An 18,126-nucleotide genomic window follows, 5' to 3' on the forward strand; every position below is an offset into this window, starting at 1 on the left:
CATATGGGGTAGATATGTGGAGACAGGACTTCACTGACAGAAATGACTGGGAGATACTGGCCTCAGCTGCTCTGGATCCAGTGGGTGAAGGACCATTCCTACCGCTCCGGAGGGTCCAGCCCTGTGTTCAAAAGGTTGGAGGTCTCTTGGAACATGCTCTCCTAAGAGACGGCTGGAAAAAGCCTAGAATTCAGAATTTGGTTATGGGGAAGCAGATGAGATTTTTTAAAATAATTTTTATTGTTATGTTAATCACCATACATTACATCATTAGTTTTTGATGTAGTGTTCCACGATTCATTGTTTGTGCATAACACCCAGTGCTCCATGCAGAATGTGCCCTCTTTAATACCTATCACCAGGCTAACCCGTCCCCCCACCCCCCCCAGAACCCTCAGTTTGTTTTTCAGAGTCCATCGTCTCTAATGGTTCGTCTCCCCCTCCAGCTTACTCCCCTTCTTTCTTCCCCTCCTGCTATCTTCTTTTTTTTTTCTTAACATATATTGCATTATTTGTTTCAGAAGTACACTGGGTATTTACCACAAAGATACAAATGTAGGGATCTGAAGGGGTATGTGCACCCCAATGTTTATAGCAGCAATGCCCACAATAGCAGATGAGATTTTTAAAACTTCTGGGACCAAAAATGTTCTCCACCTTCTCTGGTTGGCAGCAAGAAGCATCGGCTCTCACAGGTCTGCCCAGAAGATGGTGCTGTAAGACAAGCCCGGCTTCCATCCTTCCTTGCCAGGCTGGACTCGGGATGGGGCGGTAGAAAGCCTGCAGAGACCAGATCTAGGGGGCTTCCCTACTACCTACTGGCGGCGGTTATCCTACAGTGCTGAGCACTGGAGTCCCTTCCTAGAGGTCCCTAGACGACCGAACAGAACCTTGGGGGCGGCGCCCCCTCAGAGAGGCGAGAGTATTTTGGAAAGGATGACAGAACAGAACCTTGGGGGTGGGGGGGCACCCCCTCAGAGAGGTGAGAGCATCTTGGTGGAAAGGAAAGAAGGTCCCTTGGTGAGGGACATAGGAACCAGCGACAATTGTGCAGAGATAAGAGGGGCCCCCCATAAATATACTGTCAAGAAAACCAGATATGCCTTTCAACACCCGAGACTTGACCCCACTCTCCAGGGCAAATGAAGGCTTGAGACAAAGGCTGAGAGGCTTGGGCCACGGAACACAGTTTATACTCTGAGGTAGAAAAAGGAAGTTGGGTGGTTGTGGGAGAGGAAGCTAGAGACCCTCAGATGAGGGACGTGAAGCTCCAAGGATGACTTCGTTGATGTCACAGAGCTAACAAGTGACAGCCGGGACAGGAATGAGGGTTTCCTGAAACCCCACTCACCTCCCTCTGCCCCACTGCGCCCTGCTTTCCGCAGAACACCAGAATCTAACATTTATAAACAGAATTTCCACGACAAGGACTGCCTTCCTGGGCAATTGAAAAAGATAGGGCTAAAAAAAGAAAAGAAAAGAAAAAGATAGGGCTCTTGACTCCGAATCCCAATTCACATTTTTCTTGGCATGTTTTCGATCAGATTTATTGAGGTATGATTTACACACATTACAATTCATCCATTTTAAGACTACATAAAAATTTTTTTTTTTTTTTCAAATGTAAACCCCAGCGTTGGGGCTTAAACTCATGACCCTGAGTCAAGACCTGAGCTAAAATCAGAAGTCTAGGGCTTGGGGTGCCTGGCTGGCTCAGTTGGTAGAGCATGTGACTCTTGAGCTCAAGTTTGTGAGTTCAAGCCCCATGTTGGGTGTAGGGATTGCTTAAAAATAAAATCTTTAAAAAAGAAAAGTCGCGGGCGCCTGGGTGGCTCAGTTGGTTAAGCGACTGCCTTCGGCTCAGGTCATGATCCTGGAGTCCCGGGATCGAGTCCCACATCGGGCTCCCTGCTCAGCAGGGAGTCTGCTTCTCCCTCTGACCCTCTTCCCTCTCGTGCTTTCTATCTGTCATTCTCTCTCTCTCAAATAAGTAAAATCTTAAAAAAAAAAAAGAAAAGTCGGGGGCTTAACCAACCGAGCCACCCAGGCGCCCCTTAAAACTACATTTTTTTTAAAGATTTTACTTATTTATTTGAGAGAGAGAATGAGAGAGAGAGAGAGAGTACATGAGAGGGAGGAAGGTCAGAGGGAGAAGCAGACTCCCTGCTGAGCAGGGAGCCCGATGTGGGACTCCATCCCGGGACTCCAGGATCATGACCTGAGCCGAAGGCAGTCGCTTAACCAACTGAGCCACCCAGGCGCCCTTAACACTACATTTTAATTGACAACCGTATATAGGGAGTTTGTATGGTTTCCAGATACACCAACTCCAACAGTGATTTTCAAATAATGAAATCAAGAAATGAGTACCATTAGCCGCATTTGTTTTCAAACAGTGGAAGGAGAATATACATACAAAAGACAAAAGTTTCTTGCATAGACTTCTTTTCACAAGACTTACACAAATAGCTCACATTTGCCATGTTCTGTAAAAATAATTCTGTCTCCTCCACACACGTAATTTTATTTGCACTCCCTAAGCTGTGAGGCAAGCAGGGACTGCCATCCCCACGTGACAGCTGGGGAAACGGAAGCTACTCTGGACCTGGGAGCAGAGGCAGGGAGGTCTGAACCCAGGTGTGGGCTTCGCTTTGAAGAAAAGTCTCTCTTCTGTTAGAACACTGTCCAGGACCCAGTGGGCCTGCCCTTCCTAGGTGTTCCCCGTGAACCCAGGATGTTTGCTGGCGTCAGCAAGATGGAGCATGATGACTGACAAAATGGCTGGGGTTGGGCTAATGGGTGGGTAGGTGGGTGTGTGAGTGGAGGAGAGAGATGGAGAGTCAGACACTCTTCCCTAGGGCCCACTAGAAACTTTGGGGGCAATACTGAAATGAATCAGAGAAGGTAAGAATCCCGGAAAACCTTGCGGAATACTGCCCCCCACCCCCCCCAGCGCCATCCCCCGATGCAGGAAGGCTGCTTCTGTGCTGCAAAAGGATGAAACAAGGTTTACAAAGCATGCCGGGATGCTACCCCAGGCACAGAATGAATTTCCAGGACATGAGATTAGTATCAACTCCCTCCTGAAAAACTAAAAGAAAAAAAAAAGTGTGGGTCTCTAGCTCTGTACCTCTTCTGTTCTGAGGGGGTGCATTTGGGGTCTCCTTTGAGTTATACCTGAAGACATTCAGGGGAGCTAAGGTGCAGCAGGTGGGCAAGAGACAAAGAGGAGTTGGGAAGGCGTAGAAGGAAAGCAGGGGAGAGACCAGGATGGGCTGAGAGACAGCCCAGGGCTTGAGAGGGCTCCTGCCTGACTCACTGAGGGGCATTCACAAGTACCCCTTCCAAGATGGGGCCCTCCCAGGGAAGCTTGACTTAAAGTTCAGATGCTGGGCAGCAGCAGGTGGGAGGGAATTGGGGTGCCCCAGGGCAGATTGGCTCAAGGGAGCTATTTGCAGAGTCAGAGGCCCCGGGTTCTAGGTTACGAGAGGAATAAGGAGCTTCCCTGATGGTAGTCTTTCTCCTCCTCCTCTGCCTGACTCACCTCTCCCTTCCACTCTTTTTAAACCTGCTAAATCCCTTAGGCAGCTGGGATCAACATAAGCTAGAGGCTGATCCGTGTACAAGGGAAATAGGGGAGCCTGGAAACAGCAGAACCTGGGAGAGGTATCCGTGTACAGGGCAAATGAGGGGAGCCTGAAAACAGCTGAATCTGGGGAGATGGAACTGCCTAGTGAGAGAGCAAGGGGGTTCTGGAAACTGTCGAACCCGGGGAGGCCAATTTGTATACCGGGGAAACATGGGGGAACCTGGAAACAGCAGGATCTGGGGAGACAGTTCGTGTACAGGGGGGCAGAGAGTGAGAAGCCTGAAAACTGTTGAGGCTGGGGAGGTAGATTCGTGTGCAGGGGGAGCAAGGGGAGACTGGAAACCGCACAATCTGGGGAGATGTGCAGTGTACAGGAGAAGCTGGGGCAGCCTGAAAACAGGGGCTCTCAGGGGATAGATTTGTGTGGGATTGCGGAGGGGGGCATGAGGGGGGAGCCTGGGGAATCTGATGAGGCAGGCGGGGCAGGGAGACAGCCAAGCACAGGAGTGGAGTCCGGAAGGTGGCTAAGTGGAATGGGGGCAGGATGAACCCCCTTCCTCAGAGGTTTGAGTTGGACTTCGCGGCCCCTTCTTCCAAACAAGAGTAAATCTCCAATGGCGACCCAAGAGTTAATGGAACCCCATTCCTAGGAGGTTTGAGTTAGACTCCTTTGCAGCCCCTTCTTCCAGACAGGGCAGAAATAAGGGAGTAGATCCCCAATGGCAACCCAAGATTTCACGTGGCAAGAAGAGAAGGGTCTTTGTGGACACTTGCTACCCAGCTCCTAAAGTGGGCCAAGGCTGGAATTCCCTAGGGGAGCTGAGGAGTTGGGGTGAGGGGGCATGAAGAGGTTGAAGAAGCAGCACCCTCCCCCTGCCTTCTTCCCCACCCCTCACAGCCAGGGACAGGCCTCTTTCTCCCTTTCCACCAACCAGCCTGACCTCTCCCCCCAGCGGTTCACTTCTGAGTGACAGACAGACAAAGACAGAGCTGCAGACAATCGACTGAGGGAGGCCCCACAAAAGCTCCTTCCCCACCCCACCACCCCCGAGAGAGGCCTTAGGCTGGCCCCGGGCCAACGGGAGCTGTCACTCAGCGGCGCTGCCTTCAGGTGACAGGTCTTCTGGAGACAGAGTGACGACCGGCTCAGAAAGGCCTGAGATTTTTGGGATTCTGCCTGTGCCTCTTGGAAACCAGTTTCCCAGCCAGTTAGTTGCCTCTGAGAGAGGAAAGGGAGGGGCACCAGCAGCCACCATAGCAGAAAGCAAAAGGGAGGTCCCACTATTTGCTAGGTATGGGATCTTGAGCCAGTTATGGGCCCTCTCTGAGTCTCCAGTTTCTCATCCGTAAAATGAAGGATTGCTTTGGGTCTCGAAAGGCCCTTGCAGCTCTAACATGAGGATTCTTAGTAGACTCAGGAGAAAGAGCCCAGAGCGTAGCATTTCTTCTCATTGGCTGATACAGCTCAGCACTTTGCAGGCAAACACTGGGAGGAGGCTCGCATTTTGGATGTAGTGGGAGTGTTTAAGTAAGCTTTCCCTGGTGCTCGGAACTTTTCCACTTCTCATCACCCCCGGGGGCGGGGGGGGGGGGTCCCTCACTTGAAACAAAATTAGTTTTTGCTCCAACCACCTTGGACTTCCCGGCTTCTGAATTAGCCTGGAATGTGGAATCGACACCCACAGTCTCATATCCCTCTCCCACAGGTTTTGCTCTGCTTCCAGGCTGGCCTCACCCCTAGCCCCTCTGTCCTCTTTTGCCTCCGGCCTCTGTTATTACCCTGTTTCTCCTGAAGCCAGAGATGTTTGGAAAGGGATGTTTGGGTCTAGTAATGAAGCCTCAGAGTCTAAAGGAAAAGATTCTCCTCTTTCAATAGAAAGACCTCAGGGTACCCCAAGGCCCTGAGGCCTTCCAGCAGCCTCTTGCCCACTACCAAGCCTGGAGAAGGGACAGAATACATGGCTTGCAAGACTGCCTGCTGGGAGTGCACGGGAAATCGCCCATAAACAAAACCCCTCAGCCTGGGAGCATGAGAAGCATATAGTGTGTGTGTGATGGCGAGACGGTCAAAGTCACCGTGGGCCAAACTCGGGCCAGGCTGCACCGTTGGATTACCAGAACGTGCGTCTCCCCACTCCTCCCTTAGTCTGAGAAAACACGGGGTCTAGCCCAAGAAGCAGAGCTTGGAGGAAGGTTCTGATGGCTCCAGGAGCCCACCTCACCTCCGGACTGTGCAGAAGAAATTTCTAGCATGTGCAGAATCAGAATGGAAGCTTCCTGCGCAGGTGGAAGGGGATCTAGGGTTGCCTGCCTTACCTCTCTTGGGGACCCCAGGTAACCTGCCTGGACATAACCAAGAAGCGGGGGCAGGAAGAGTCTCCAGGGGACAGTACTGGGAGCTGGACGGCGGGGGGGAGGGGGGGGGAAGGGGGAGGGGGAGGGGGGGAGTCCAGGGCCACCAGAGATGGCTTCAGGCGCACAGAACCTCTTCCCAACTGGGGCCGATCATTCCTGAACACGCGAGCGCGGGGCATGTCTGCCACTGGGCTGTGGGGGCTGGACGGGTAGTGCGCGGGGCAGAGGCGGGTGGGCTCCGCCGGGCCACCGGGAGGGGTGGGGGGGAGGGGAGGGGAGGGGAGGGGATCTGATTAGAAGCCGGGCCGTATGGCGAACGCCGCGGAGATGGAGGTAATCACTGAGCGGGCGAGACAGCGTGCTCGGCGACAGCAGGCGGCTCGGCCGTCGCCATGACAACCGCGGCCTCCGGGGCGCGCGGCTCGGCGCAGCTCCGCGTCCGCGGCGGAACATCTGCTTTGCACGGGGCTGCTGGGAGCCGGGGGGCGCGGGCGCGGCTGCTCCCCCACCCCGCGAAAGAGAAACAAATTAGGCCAACTGTCCAATGAGGGGCCGCAAATGTATTTATTAATGCGAGGGAAAGGTTGTTCCGGAGCGCAGTTTGATTAATGTTTGAGTCTTCAGCTTGTCAGTCTGGTTTTGTCTCCCGCAAAAGGGGAAGGGGAGGGGTGGGGTGGGGGGCTGGAAGGGGAGTGGGGAGGAGAGAGACAACAAAGCGGGAGGGGATGTTAATAGCCAAATAGGCTCTTTTTCATGTTTCCCTCAGCCTGCCACCCTTGATGGATGGCTCAGACAGAGACTGGAGCGCATCGGGGAGACGCGAGCCCCTCCAGAGAGCTGAGGGAATGGAGGAGAGGGGGGTGGCTGGAGCCTGGCTGGGGTCTGCGGGGAGGGAGCTCCCCGAGGGCTGCAGGGAAAGGAATGGCCCCGGGAAACGGGCAACTCCCGGGGAAACCGGAGGAAAATTGCACAAACTGTTCACTGTTTCCCCTGTTTGCAACCTCTGGGCCCGGGAGACAGCCCCGGAAGTCGGAGGGTGAGGGTCTGGGTCCCCTCTGGATGACAGAGAAGGGCGAGAGGCCCTCACCGTGGGGTTAGGGATGGGGGAAGGGAGGTGGGCGAAGGACAATGGCTTCCAATTGTCCCTCTTTCTGTCCTCCACTATTCCCTTTGCTGTCACCCCTCTGCTATATTGCCCATCTTCACTTTTTGCTCCTCTTGCCTCCCTTCTCTTTGTCTCTTCTTCCATTGTTTCTTTCCTCCATCTTCCCCTCCTCTCTTGGTGACATCAGCTGGCTCTGCTAGGGTCTGCCTTGCTGACATGTCTTCTGTGAACACAGGCTGAACACAATGCTTCCTGTTTTCTGTGTCTTCTTTTCTGGAGTCATGGGGAACTGAGGGCCCCATTGGAACCCCAAACCTGACCTCCATAAGGAGAAAACACAACCCTACCCCTTTTCTGCCATCCTCACCAAATTTCCCTAAGCCCCAGCTCACTAGGAATTGGGAGAGGTGGTGGAGGCTGAAAATTACGGATTTCTAGCCAGGCCTGGGATTCAGAAACACAAGAGTGGGTCTGTAAACTTAGACTGCTCTGAGGTTAGAGTCTTCCTCGTTGCTAACCCTTGCCAAAACACAAAGTAAAAAGAAGAAAGTAGCCCTTTAAAGACCAGGTAAAATTCTGTTACTTTGCAGCTCATTTTATCTTCTCAAACAAAAAAGGATTGAAGTCATACTTTCAAAGAGCTTTGCGAGACTGAAGTCATTAAGCATTGGAAAAGCTGCTTGAACAGCTCAGAGTCCTACTTCCCTTGGAAAATGTTTATTTATTATCATCAGCATCACAATTATTATTATTTAAAGTCTTGGGGGTGGGAGGACTGTCCTCTTCATAGCCATCACATGGTGGAAAAGAGCAGGGGCTCTGGAATCAGACCATTTGGGTTGAACCCTGGTTTTTCTCCTCACTAGCCAGATGATCATGGGCAAATTCCCTAGTCTTCCTGAGCCTCAGTTTCCTTATCAGTAAAATGGGGATTATAATTGTTCCCAGATCATTGGGTTGTGGAAGGAACAAATGAGAGGGTCCATATAAAGTGTATGGCGTTGTGCCTAATGGTTATGTGCTCAATACATTGTTGCCTGTTATTATTTCTCAGTTATATACCCTTTTCAAACGAATCCCATGGTCACCAGCACTAAACATGCATCGTGCTCCAACTATAGAAATGGCATTACATTAAATATAAGATGGGAAGAGATACGAACATGGTATCTGCTCTTGAAGGGTTTATAGTCTTTCTTACGAGAAAGAATAGATGCATGAACATTACAAATCCTCAAAGGAGTCATGTGCCAAGTGCCAACTAAGTAGTAGAGATGTCAAATGATTTCAACACTCCGCTGGAAGGGAGAGGTTGCAGGACTTGAAGCTAGGCGGGCCCCCAAAAGGAGCCACCGGGACCAGATCTCCAAGGAAATGAGAGATGGAGTGGGGTGGATGGGGGAAGGGTTAGAGCAAGAGCAAAGGCCAAGAAGATGGCTTACTCATGGATGAGTGAGTTTGGCTGGATCTAAAATGGAAATGTAAGGAGAGTATTAAACACAGACAAGGAGAGCGTAGATAGATATAGATGTTTTCTAAGGGAAACTTAATCTAGCGGTAGTACATAGAATGAATTGACCGAAGAGAGACCGGAGACCAGGGAGACAGTAAAGTAGGACCTGGACCAGAACGGAGAGGAAAGAAAGAATAAGTGTGAGAAGCGTAAAAAGGTTTGGTGACTCACAGATGTTGGGAACAGAGGGAGAAAGGGGAGCAATTAAGCACTGAGCTCTCATCCAAGCCTTGGAACCTGGTGGGAGGGACGAGATCTACAGAAGCGTTGCTTGGGCATCACCACCCTGAGTTCCGGTGGGAGCCTGCCTTGAGCAGATCACTGCGCCGCCTGCTGCCTAGTGCTTGTTGATGGGCTTTCGTGTTCATTGGGCGGCCATCCTGGAGTGAGTATGGCAGGAAGGCAACGTTATCCATCCTCCATCAGCCTGACACGTGTTGTGAGTTGTTGGGAATTGATTAGCCTGGACATCTTCGTTCTCCCACCTCCCTCCCTCATGACTGACCTTAGAGGGGAAGGGTTCATTCCCTGGCAAATAAAAATAGCCCTTTGGGGGAGCTAAACCTGGGGCTTAGCTCCAGCAGCCCAATACCTCAACAAATGAACTGAGAAGGATGGGCCTCTCATACAGGCCCTGCTCTCCAGAAGCTGAAACTCTAAGATGGTGTGCAGTTTGACTATCATGGAATGAGGCAAATTTATAAGCAAATGCCTTAGGAGTCCTAGCTCTCTTTGAGGATATTCCCTCCACAGTGATATCATCAGGTGGCGGCACTTGTTCCAGATGTTTCCATGGCTCAAAAACATTGGCAAAGCCTTCATGGGAAGTACCTAGAGTCTGCAGCACATTTTGTTTGGCTGTCCTCGGAGGTACGGGATCTTCATCCCCGGAAGGTGGGATGGTTTCACTGTTTATCGTAGGTTGGTGTTTTTCAAAAAAGTTTCCAAACTGCTTTTAACAAAGTGCTGAAAATAAAGCCATAGCCTCCCACGAAAGAGCTTGACTACTGAATGCCATGCATGATTCTGGATGGGAGCCCGGACTGGGGAGAACAGCTATGAAGGACTTTACTGGGAAAGTTGGTGGAATTTGAATATGGACTATGAGTTATGTAGCGGTCTTGCAGCAGTGTTCAATTTCTGGATTTTGATCATCATGCTGAGGCTGTTTGTGTAAGAGAATGCCTTTGTGTTTAGGAACAAAATACTAAAGGGACACTATGTCTCCAACTTTCACAAAGTTCAGGGGAAAAAATACATATTTAAACATGTGGACAGAGAAGGATCAAGCAAATGGAGCTACATGTAAACAGTGGATGAATCTGGGTAAAGGGCATGTGGGAGTTCTTTGTACTGTTTTTCTGATCCTCTTCTGTGTTAGAAATTTACCAAAATTGAAAGTTCTTAAAAAACGAAAAACCCAACTATGGCCTCCATTTGAAAGAGAGAGACTCATTTAGACCTCGGTTCTTTCAAAATAGTCCTCCCAGGAGACACAGTACGCTTCAGCACTTTACGGAGGGTTGGATGAGGGCATCAGACCTGGGGATGATACAGAGCTGGTTAATCTTTGGGTGACGGGCTCAGGATCTAAGACCTTGGTAGGATGGGAACATTGGCTCAAATCGAACACGGTGAAACATGGTAATACTCCATCAGTGTTAGTTAACTTGAGCTGAGTGAGATGAAATTTAAAAGGGTTAAATGATATGTTTGATATTTATCACTAAAAGCATGAACTCAGTAGGGATGAAGACACATGGCCTAAAGGTGGCATATTCCCAAACAAGTAAGTTTGGTTGACTGTAACCTCAGTATGGCTACGATGATCTGTGGTTGCCATAGAAAAATGATAGATTCTGAGCTGCATTAATCCCAGGTACAGTCTCTAGAACAGGGGAGGTGATGGTCTTTCTCTGTCCTCTGCGCACTGGACTTAATCTAGAGCATTCATTTTAGGCCTCGGGCCTCAAAGACATTGCTAACGAAAACGGGCACAAAGAAAGAGAATAGTGAGGTTTTGAAGTGAGAGCATTTGAGGAATGGCTGAAGGAACGAGGGTGGTTCAACTTTCCGGGATTCCGACTGGCTGCCTTCTAGACACTGGAGTGGGGAGGAAGCTTACACCTTCTCCATGACTTCACTTTCAGGAAAATAGGACAGAATGTTGGGAATCACAGGGAGACGATATGACACATGATTTTCCAAATATTAAACCCGTCTGAAAATAGAAAGCAGACACCTAGTGCGATCGTGAGTTCCCTGTCACTGGAAGTATTCCAAGAAGGGTATTTTCAAGGCCACTGTAATAAGAATTCCTGCAGCAGGAAGGACCCTGGGTTAAAGAGACCTCCTTGGTCCCCTCAACTCTGAAATTCTAGGCAATCGTGTGTCTGTTTGGGAAAAAAAACAACCCACCAGCCTCATTACTCTGTGGTCCTTATTATGTCATGTTTATAGCAACTGCCCACACACTCACTGCTTGCATAAGGCTTGGGAAGCCTGAATAAGGAACCTCCTTTTGAGTGCCCTCGGCTTCTCTGTACTGCCTATATTCCAATCTCCCATCTGCCTCTTGGTTGCCAGAACGTCCATATCTACCTGCAGAATGGGACGCTCCTTGAGAGACTTCTGACAATGAAAATTCTAGGGGCTGTACCAGTCTCCCTATCCAGAGCCCATATTTGGCATTTCTTTCGGAGCACAATTCCTGCATTTGAGGAATTCAGTTGGGATCCCAGCAACCCTGCTGAAGGTGGCAGAAGGCGGGGTGGAGGTGCGTGGGTTCTAAACCCCAAGTGAAACCAACATCTGAGGAAGGACTACAAATCTTAAAACCAAAGGAAGGTAGAAAACAGAGATAAGAAATAGGCTCCCCTTCTCTGCTGTAGACTTCCCCCCAATCCTTTTCTGTTTTAATCACAGGAAGAATGATTAGTCAGCCGAGGACGGACGGGGGAAGAAAGCAGATGAGTTTTATCTGGCTGGGGTCTGCCTGAACCGAAGCCATGTGACTACCTGGCTGACCTGGGGTCTCCATCATGTCCCTGCCTGTCCACAAGACGGATCAGGCTGCCCTTCCCTCCCGCCCTACCCCCCTCATTCCAGGGGACGATTGCTAGCATAATTATAGCCTACTTTTTTCTCTCCTTCTCTCCTACTCCTTGGGGTCTTAAAAAAAAAAATTTTTTTTTTTTTTAACTCTCTCAGGGGACTGAGGAACTTCTTTTACGCTGTGGCAAACTAGAATCTGGAAGTTTTCCTCCAGCAGAAATAGGGAGGTTAGATTCTCAAAAATCATCCCTAATTTCCATCCGCCGTTAACTGGGGACCTACTGCTTTGCCCTTCATCTCGGCAAACACAGAGCCTGTCCCCAGATACACAGGCCCTCTCTAGTATCTGCAAAGCTGCTCCCTGCCCGCGATCTCATGCAAGTTGCAAAATCTCTCAAAGCGTCAGTGAGCCCGCTTGTAAAATGGGGAGAATTATACCTACTTCACAGAACTTTTCTAAGGTTCAACAAAATAAAACACATAAAGCTCTTAGCCAGCGACTGGCAAAAGACAGGCTCAAAACACAACCGTGGTTATTCCTGGGGCTCACATTTGTCTGTACTGGGTGGACAAAGCACAGGGAGCTGATAAAGGTCAGGGAGACACACCAGGGAGGAGACTCAGAGAAGACAGGTTGAAGGCGTGAGTTTGGCTAAGTGCAGGAGGGACGCATGGGGAGCCTGGGGGGCTCAGTCAGCTGAGTGTCCGACTCTTGGTCTCGGCTCAGGTCATGATCTCAGGGTCGTGAGACTGAGCCCGACATGGGGCTCGGCGCTGGGCGTGGAGCCTGCTTAACATTCTCTCTCTCTCTCCCCCGCTCCCCCTGTTCTCTCCCTCTCTAAAATAAATAAGTAAATAAATGCAGGAGGGAGGCAGAGAAGGAGAAAGAAGACTAGAAGAAGAAAGGGAACAGGTGGGCTCTCTGGAGACTGGCCTGCAGAGAAGGACAGAAAGTTGGAATGGATGGAACGGGACAGAGCAGGGGGAAAGGGACAGACAGACAGCAGATGGGAAAGGAAGGTGGAATGACAAAGATGGGGGGAGCAACTCCAGCTGGTGTGAGACAGACAAGAGGTGCTGGGGAAGACAGACAGAAGGAAAGGAGCAAATTGAGGAGTAGGGGTGGTCAAAAGGAGAGGGGGAAGCAGGGGCAGGACAGACAGACCGAGAGCGAGTGGGGAGAGCATAAGATGGACAGACAGATGGCAGGGACAAGAGGGGGCCCTGGGTTGCCTGCATTCTGCTGTGTTTACCAGCTAATTGAGTTAAATTGTTGTCAGAGATGTAATTAAAGGGTAGAGAGAGCTCTCTGGCAGGCCCGAAACAGATGGAGGGGGCTTTAATTGGTAATTAAATTCTTCCCTGGCAGCTGAGGAAGGAGCTTGTGCTTCAGCCTCACAAGGCCACGGGTGGCCTTCCCCCCTCTCTTGGCCCCTCTCTGGGGCTTTTTGGGGAGGGGGGCTGGGCTCCGCACACCAGCAGCCTGGCAGGCGGGGCGGCCCGGTAACTGCAGGAGAATGCCAAAGCATTCCTTCCTCCGCGGGCCCACCGGGCAGGCTGGCTCAGCTCCCAGGGGCTAATCCCAGCAAACCCACCCCCCTGCCTGCCCCTGGCTGACCTCCCCGCTTCCCCCCCCCCGCCCCCCGCCCAGCTAGCATTGACCAGTGAATTCCTTCGTGGTCCTTCGTGCGTCACTTGGGATCCCAGGGAAGAATAATGGGCACACACGGGTCGGCTCGGGAAGGGTTAGCGGGTTCCGGCGGGGACCCAGGCAGACCCATCTGTTGGTATGGCTCCCGTGAGCCTCTCAGCATCGCCCCCCCCCCGCCCCCCGCCCCGCTGCCCTCCCTGCCAGGAGCCACTGTGTGGAGATGCCATTCTGCCGGGCACATCAGGGTCTGGCGCTGACTCGGCACCGCCCTCGCCTTCCCCGCCCCCATCCTCGCTCCCCAGCAGCAAATGAGACAGGATGGGATCAGCCGCCTTGATGGGCGGATTAGTTAGACTCTCTAAGATGTGAGCATTTACACTAATCAGCTTTCAACTCCAAATCTCAGTTTGACCTGCATTTCATTGGAGAAGGGCCCTGGGGACAGCAGATTTCCCCGAAACCCGCATATTCTTGCCTCTGTTCCACTTCAGAAGGAGATAAGTACCAAGACGGCCAAGAGGCCAGGCTTTTAAAAAGAAAGCTGAAAGGGAAGGTAGGCAGAAATCAAATCCAAGACAGACATTGTAGAGTTATTGTAAAACGCATGGCTGCCTGTGAGTCAGTAATCCGGTGCTGTTCTTAGAACAGCAAGCTCCATGCTGGATGCAGAAATAAGGGTCCTGGGGATCGTTTCTCTCATTATAGCTCAGCTGATCAGACAAAAGTTCTTTGTCTTGCTGTGGACTCCATGGGGCCCAGACAGTCATGGGGGAGCTTAGAGTGGCTTCTGGGAAGGGCCAGAGGAATGACAGAAAGGTTCAGGAGGCACAATGTCCAGCTGTATGGACTTTCACTTGGTTCTTGGAGGTCCGCTCTGGGGTTTTATTTCAGCCCCACATACGTTGTTCTCTCTGCCAGGAACTATGATCTCTGCCCTCCCATCCCCCTTCCCCAGACTATCCTGAGGCCACGGCCCTGCCTCCTCTCTCCAGGACGCTAACCCTCACCCCATGTCCCCTGGCCCAGCATCCCCACGTTGCTAGTTGAATTCTGATTCCCTCCCAAGGCTGAAAGTGCAAAGGCCAAGGACCACGGCCACTTCACTCACCACTGTCTCCCCAACACCCAGCGTAGGACCTGGCAATTAGTAGGTGCTGAGTTCATTTTTGTGGACTGAAGGAATAAGCCCAGAACACTCAGCATGGAGGCAAACTCTGAAAGCCATCAGCAAAGTTATGCAGATGAGAGTGTTACAAATGCAGCAGGGAATGAGGTTAGCTGCAGGGAAGAACTTTTTTTTTTTTTAAGAGTTGATGGGTTTGGGGGCGCCTGGGTGGCTCAGTCGTTAAGCTTCTGCCTTGGGCTTAGGTCATGGTCCCAGGGTCCTGGGATGGAGCCCCGCATCGGACTCCCTGCCCCGCGGGAAGCCTGCTTCTCCCTCTCCCGCTCCCCCTGCTTGTGTTCCCTCTCTCGCTGTGTCTCTCTCTGTCAAATAAATAAATAAACTCTTAAAAAAAAAGAGTTGATGGTTTTTTTAAAAAAGATTTTATTTATTTATTTGACAGAGAGAGAGCGAGAGCACAAGCAGGGGAAGCAGCAGACGGAGAGGGAGAAGCAGAATCCCCGCTGAGCAGGGAGCCCGATGCGGGACTCCATCCCAGGACGCTGGGATCAAGACCCAAGCCAAAGGCAGACGCTTAAACGACTGAGCCACCCAGGCGCCCCAACGGAAGAACTTTTTTCAAAGCATCTTTCTATATGTGCTAAAGGAGAATGAGGAAATCTCTTTTAGAAATAGAAGACAAACTCAGGAGCACCAGGCTGGCTCAGTGGGTGGAGCACGTGACTCTTGATCTTGGTGTTGGGGGTTTGAGCCCCATGTTGGGCATGGAGAGTACTTAAAAAATAATAAAAAAAATTTTTTTTAAAAAGAAAGAAGACAAACTTGGGCGCCTGGGTGGCTCAGTTGGTTAAGCGACTGCCTTCGGCTCAGGTCATGATCCTGGAGTCCCAGGATCAAGTCCCACATTGGGCTCCCTGCTCGGCGGGGAGTCTGCTTCTCCCTCTGACCCTCTTCGCTCTCGTGCTCTCTATCTTTCATTCTCTCTCAAATAAATAAATAAAATCTTAAAAAAAAAAAAAGAAAGAAGACAAACTTGAGTTGATGGCCTGCATCTCCACTACGGGCAGCCAGAAGAGTGAATTTCATGGCTCCCAAGCACCAGAACCCCTCCCCCCAGCGGAGATTTTTAAATCAGTAAATTTAGGGGCAGGGGCAAGAAATTGTATTTTTAAAATCTTCCTAGTCATTCTAACAATTTAGAAACCACTAGATTAAATGTCAGACTTGTCTCAGCTACAAACATTTGTTTTTCCTTCCTTTTGCTTGCTGCCCCACCCCCCACCGCCACAAGAATGAATCAGCCTGGCTGATTCTAATAAACCAGCAAGCAAGCAAGCTTTGGGAATATTGACTTCTGTATTCTTCACAGAACCTGGGCAAATGTAGGAGTGAAACATGCTTTGCTGAGTGGGTCCTTTCAACCCAAGCTGAATGAGGTTAATGATCCCTGGTGACCACCCTCTACTTTCCCTGTTGAAAAGACCAAATTGAAAATGAATATGATTTTAACCCTGGTTTAGCAGCTCCCTCCCACATAATGTTACTGAAATACAAAAATTGTCAAGGTCAGGGGGTGCCTGGCTGGCTCAGTCTGAGGAGCTTGCGACTCTTGATCTTGGGGCTGTGAGTTTGAGCCCCACATTGGGTGTAGAGATGAAAGAAAGAAAAAGAAAAGAAAGAAAGAAAGAAAGAAAGAAAGAAAGAAAGAAAGAAAGAAAGAAAGAAAGAAAGAAAGAAAGAAAGAAAGGAAGGAAGGAAGGAAGAAAGGAAGAAAGGAAGAAAGGAAGAAAGAAAGAAAGAGAAAGAAGGAAGGAAGGAAGGAAGGAAGAGAAAGAAGGAAGGAAGGAAGGAAGAAAGGAAGGAAGAGAAAAGAAAAGAAGAAAAGAAAAGAAAGAAAGAAAGAAATATTGTCAGGGCTCCTGGGTGGCTCAGTCGGCTGGGTGTCCAACTCTTGATCTCAGCACTCGGGTTGGGATCTCAGGGTCGTGATCTCAGGAGTCGTAGGATCAAGCCCCGTGTCAGGCCCCATGCTAGGTAGGCAAGGGAGTCGGCTTGAGGATTCTCTCTCTCTCTCCAGCTGCCCCCCCGTCTCTAAAATGAATAAATCAATCTTTAAAAAAATTAATTTAAAATAAAACTTGTCAAGGTCTGGGGCGCCTGGGTAGCTCAGTCAGTTAAGCCTCTACCTTTGGCTGGGGTCATGGTCTCAGGGTCCTGGGATCGAGCCCCGCGTCGGGCTCCCTGCTCAGTGGGGACCCTGCTTCTCCCTCTGACTGTAGCTCCCCCTGCTTGTGCTCTCTCTCCCTCTACCTCAAGTAAATAAATAAAATCTTTTTTAAAAGATTTTATTTATTTATTTATTTGAGAGAGAGAGGGGGAGATAGTGAAAGCAGGAACAGAAGCGGGGGAGTGGGAGAGGGAGAAGCAGGCTTCCCGCTGAGCGGGGAGCCCGACGCGGGGCTCGATCCCAGGACCCTGGGATCATGACCTGAGCTGAAGGCAGATGCTTAACGACTGCCCCAGGCGCCCCATTGTGTGTGTGTGTGTGTGTGTGTTTAAGATTGATTTATTTATTAGAGAGCGAGCAGGGTGGGGGGAGAAGCAGAGAGAGAGGAAGAGAGAATCTCAAGCAGACTCCACGCTGTGCGCAGAACCCCCCGCGGGGCTCAATCTCATGACCCTGAGATCATGACCTGAGCCAAAACCAAGAGTGGGACTCTTAAATGACTGCACCACCCAGGTGCCCCTGCTTTTTTGTTTTGATACAACATGTTAGAGTTCTGGTCAGCTGGTAAAAGTTGAACAGCAGCCTCTCACTGGGGTCCTTGTGAGAAGTCCCAGTTTGTCGCATTTGCCCATTTCTCTCTCTTTTTTTAAAGATTTTATTTATTTATCTGACAGAGAGAGACACAGCGAGAGAGGGAACACAAGCAGGGGGAGTGGCGGAGGGAGAAGCAGGCTTCCCGCGGAGCAGGGAGCCCGATGTGGGGCTCGATCCCAGGACCCTGCTTAACCCACTGAGCCACCCAGGTGCCTCTCGCATTTGCCAATTTCTGTGGTGTAAATACTCCCACTGAAGCCCATTTCAGGCTACCAACTGGATGTCACCCAAGGCAAAGTTGAAAAATGCACATAAGGCATTCCTGGGAGCCCTAGCTCTGGTCCTTTTTAAGAGAAGTGTGGGGAGGGGCACCAGGCTGGCTTAGTCAGTAGGACATGCAACTCTAGATCTTGGTGTTGTGAGTTTGAGCCCCATGTTGGGCATAAAGTTTACTTTAGAAAAAAGAAAAGAAGTGTGAAGACCGTTATCTAGCACTGCCTTTTAAACAAATATAAGGCAACTGTGGGCCCCTGGGTGGCTCAGTCGGTTGAGCAGCCAACTCTTGATTTTGGCTCTCGTCATGATCTCGGGGTCGTGGGATCGAGCCGTGCGTTGAACTCTGAGGCACCCAGTGTGGAGTCTGTTTGTACCTCTCCCTCCCCCCTGCCTCTGCGTGCGCGTTCTCTCTCTCTCCCTCTCTCTAAAATAAAGAAATAAATAAAAAATCTTAAATATAAGGCAACTGAGGCCCAGAAAGTTTAAAAGAATGGCTGAGCATCACACAGCTAACCAGGACCAGAATCCTCCTGACCACCAACCTCTAGATGCCACACTATGACTCCTGCTCAGCCTGCACTAGGCAGCTGGGGGAGGGGGGAAACCAGAAATCATCACAGAGAAAGCCAAGGCCACGGC

Source organism: Zalophus californianus, chromosome 16 (assembly GCF_009762305.2).
Source record: "Zalophus californianus isolate mZalCal1 chromosome 16, mZalCal1.pri.v2, whole genome shotgun sequence".
In the NCBI taxonomy this organism is placed as follows: domain Eukaryota; kingdom Metazoa; phylum Chordata; class Mammalia; order Carnivora; family Otariidae; genus Zalophus; species Zalophus californianus.